Here is a 4,464-nt window from a genome sequence, read left to right as displayed (position 1 = left end):
CTATCCTCGCACCCCCTATAGCTCAGTTGCTTTTGCACCGATTTTTAATTATTAAAGGTCTGACAATAATCACATAACTACAAAATCTCATCTAAGTAAAGCATTCCCCATTGCCCATCTGAGGCCTGCTTCAGCCTTGAAAGCCTGCCGTGGGGAATAGAAGGAGGGCTATTCTTTATGTCTTCTCATTCTACCTCCTCCTCTACTAAGCAGCCACTGTTAGTTGCTCCTTCGGGGTTGGAGCAGAGGGAAGGAAGGAGAAGTAGGGGTCAGGAAAAGTATTACTTGACTACTGTTATAGGACCCTGGGAAACAGGTTCTGCAGTGGAGATTTGGGCACAAGAGAATTCTGTGGAAAGCATTCTCAGGAACACAGTTATAAGGGAGCGAGAGAAGCAGGACTAGGTATAGGGAAAAGGAGAACCGCAATGAGTTGCTGCAGATGTTTCAGTAGACCCCATGGGAGCTCGGAAGCTGGCCTTTCAGGTACACCACAGGAAACAGCCACTGCATGGAAAGGAGGTTGGGTTCACACTGCCTCCAGGGAGGGGACATGGCCTAAGGTGAAGAACTGCCTTCTGTTAAGGTCAATTGCTGGGGAAGGACTCAACTGTGAGCTGGGGAAATGAGTGCCTCTACCCTGAAGGGGGGTTCTGGGCAGTGCACAGGACTCACTACAACTGTATAGTCATAGTAGGATGTTTTATTGTACCTTCTGGGTGTGACAGATTCCAAATGCTGATTTCTTCTCTTGCATGGTGCTTCTTAATCTTTAGAGACCGATCATCATTGGAAATCTTGACTAGGGTGTTGTCTCCTTTAGCTGAAGTTGACTGATAGCTTTCTTTTCAGCCCCTAGTTTCCGAATTCCATTCCTTTTTTGGGATCTCCTCTCTCCTCACCTCTCCATGGGGCCTCTTGGACCGAGTTTCTCTCAAGATGACCCATCCCAGCTACTTCCAAAGATTTTTCTAGTAGCAGTGGTCTCAACAAACACACACACACACACACACACACACATACACACACAACTGACTCTACTATCTAAATGTTGCCAGGAAGAAAGATCAACTAATCTAAACCAAATTCATCACCCTTGGCAGATGTGCTCCATGTTTCATGTGGCTTATATCCAATAATTCCCCATAACTGGTTAAATCATTTTACTATCTGAGGATATGATTTGCAACTAATTCATCTTGAAGTGTTTGACCAGAATCTACTGCTTAAAATAAGAAATGTGATGTGGGTTTTATTGAGATTTTTTTCCCAGTACCTATAGTAGGTGATTACTAACATCTGGCCTGAAAAATATGCAGGCTAAAATCATTATGCCCTTAAGAACTTTAGGTCTTGACTGCGTATTCCTCAGTGTGTCAGGGAAGACCTCAGGACTGTTTCTTAGGAGTATTTTTTTACCCTACCCATACCCTTATCCCACCTCCATGCAGAGGTAGGTTTTACATAGACTATTCAATTTTCAAAGGATTTTAATCCTACCCCAACCCAGGGACAATCTCTCTCCTTAATTAACAATTTAAAATATTCACCCTTCAGATATTTGCCAGAAATTACAATTCTGAACTCTCTGCTCTCCAACACTAACTAAATGCCAGTTTTAAGAAGTATTTATAGAAACTTGCTTTAACGGACAGCAGACATTCCTCGAGATATTTTTGAATTTTACCGTAGGGTTGCACCAAACCAAGTGAGCCTTGTGCTTTCTGTAGAAGTGTGGATCCGTGCTTTGGCCTCCACTGAAGGATTTTATGTGACTCACTACTGAATTTATGGGGGCTGTGGTTGAGAAACTATCCACTTCATGACAGCGTTTCCACTGAATGCAATCTCCAGGGTGTAGGGAAAGCTGTTTCTCCTCATGATCTAGTGGAAAGTATGAATTTTGAAGCTCAGTGTACCTTCCTCTTTACAGTGAATTATCAAAACATTTTAAAGTCAATTCTGTGACTCACCCCTTACAACTATGAAGACCTCAGGATATATATTTCTTGGTACTAATATTCTATTTTTCCACCCATGTTTTCCTTTTCATAAGCTCCTTCTATTGACATTTATCCTTCTGTTTGTACATACATCTGTAAGTTGCCTTAAATCCCACATAGAACAAGGCTTGGTTATAAATTAAATGAAATAATCACCTCAGTTTCACCACTTCCTTATCTAATCACAAATTCATTTGACTTCTTAGAGCACTCTTTATCAACCTAAGTACATAATTGATGATGATAATAACAACTGTTGGTTGAGGGGGCTATGCGCTAGATTTTGACATATACCGTCTCACTCTTTACAACCATCGCTCAAGGTAGGTGTTATTTTTCTGTTACACAGAAAAAGAAACCAAGGCTCAGAAAGTTTAATGTATTTGCTCAAGACCAGCATTAGTAACTGACAGAGTCAGGGCTGGAACTCCCTAAAACCCTAGTTTTTCTTCCAGATCCGCTCTGTGGCATGATGCTCTTTTACTCCCTGAGAGTCACCATTCTGTGGTTTGATCTCTTGTAAGGATATGAACCCGTAAAGACCCCGTGGTTCTTCCTCCCTTCAGTAGCTCTAGCATTTTAAAAGAAATATACCTGTAGGAAATGGTTTTCCCTTCTTGCCATCATTCCCTCCCCTCTTTGAAGGAGGTAGAAGGCAGAACTTACACAGGAGTTGGAAGTGGAAGTGGAGGGAGGACACGGGCAAAATCGTAGGTAATTGCTGGATTCCCAACCCAGAGCTGAAGAAAGAGAGGGGAACTGGGAGCTGTGTTTTCATACACTTGTCAGGGTAGCCAATCTGGCTAGATTTTCATTGAATAACAGGCAGAAACCTGAACGTTATTACTTTTCAATGTCAGGGTTATTGAAATACAATTTACATACAATAAAATTCATCCTTTAAAGCGTATAGATATGGAACATTTCTATCACCCCTAAAAGTTTTTGTCCTGATATTTTGCAGCCAATCCCCTCCTCTCCCGCTCCTAGCCCCTGCTCTAGAATTTTATATAAACGGAATTATACAGTGCGCAGTATTTTGTGTGTCTTCTTTTACTTAGAACAAAGCTTTTGGGATTCATCTATATTGTTGCATGGCTCAATAGTTGATTCTTTTTTGTTGCTGAACGGTATTCCATTGAGTGGATACACCGTGACTTGTTTACCCATTCCCCAACTGATGAATATTTGGTTTGGGGCTTTTTTGTTTTGTTTGGTTTGGTTGGTTGGTTGGTCAGTTTGTGGCTTTTGTGAATGAAGCTGCTATAAACATTTATATGCTGGTCTTTCTTGATAAATATCTAGGATTGGAATTGTTGGGTTTGTATGGGACGTAGATGTGTAATTTTATTAGAAACTACCAAACTCTTTTCCCAAGTGGCTATGCATTTGGCATTCACACCAGCAAAGGATGAGAACTCCAGTTGCACCAAATTGAAGTCCCAGCTCCTCACAGCATTTGATATTGTCAATTTTTTAAATTGTAACTATTCTAATGGGTGTGCAGTGGTATCACAGTCAGATTTTAATTTGCCTTTCCCTAAACACGAATGATGTTAAGCGTCTTTTTACATACTTGATGCCATTCATATCTCTTCTTTGGTGAAGTGTCTGTTAAAGTCTTTTGCATATTTTAATTAGGTGGTTTGTCTTCTTTTGAATTGTAAGTGATCTAAATATTTGTGATACAAGTCCTTTATCAGGTATGTGTTTTGCAAATAATTGATCCAAGCCTGTGGTTTGCCTTTTCTCTTCTTTAAGTGTCTTTTCAAGGACGGTTTTTACTTTCGATGATAAATTATTAATTTATTCACAAATTTTGTCTTATTTAAGAACTCTTTGCCTAACCCAAGATTTTCTCCTATGTCTTTTTCTGGAATTTCCATAGTTTTTTTTTTTTTAAGTATGGAACGTTTCACGAATTTGCGTGTCATCCTTGCACAGGGGCCATGCTAATCTTCTCTGTATCGTTCCAATTTTAGTATATGTGCTGCCGAAGCGAGCACTAGAATTTTCATAGTTTTTGCTCTTACATTTAAGCCTCTGATCTACTTTGAGTTAATTTTTGCATTGTAAGGTAAGAAGGTAAGGGTGGAGGTTCTTTTTTTTTCAAGTGGATGTCTAATTTTCCAATTGTTACAGCAACATTTGCTAAAACATTTATCCTTTCTTTGAACTATTTCAATATCTTTGTTGAAAATCAGTCAACCATATATAGGTGGGCTTATTTCTCAACTCCCTAGAACTATATGTCTATTCTTACACCAATACCACACTATCTTCATTATTGTAGCTTTATATTAAATCTTGAAATCAGGTACTACAGGTCTTACAACTTTGTTCTTCTCAAAAACTTTCTAGCTCCTCTGCATTTCCATACACTTTTAGAATCTGCTTGTCAGTTTCTTTTCAAAAGACCGCTAATAGGACTGTGGGAACATGGCAGAGCAGGAAGTTCCAG

General features: G+C 39.6%; 1 non-coding gene across 1 annotated transcript; it reads right to left on the bottom strand.

The window, feature by feature from the left end:
• Positions 1-3,902: 3,902 nt before the first annotated feature.
• On the bottom strand, positions 3,903-4,009 carry LOC143656702 (U6 spliceosomal RNA). The gene has a single exon (XR_013162605.1). It is a non-coding gene; the product is annotated as a U6 spliceosomal RNA (small nuclear RNA).
• Between the last annotated feature and the right edge of the window lie 455 nt (positions 4,010-4,464).

The sequence above is a fragment of the Tamandua tetradactyla genome, chromosome 14 (assembly GCF_023851605.1).
Source record: "Tamandua tetradactyla isolate mTamTet1 chromosome 14, mTamTet1.pri, whole genome shotgun sequence".
Taxonomy (NCBI): domain Eukaryota; kingdom Metazoa; phylum Chordata; class Mammalia; order Pilosa; family Myrmecophagidae; genus Tamandua; species Tamandua tetradactyla.
The sequence above is the reverse complement of the archived record's forward strand: the minus strand, read 5'-3'. Positions and strand labels throughout refer to the sequence as shown.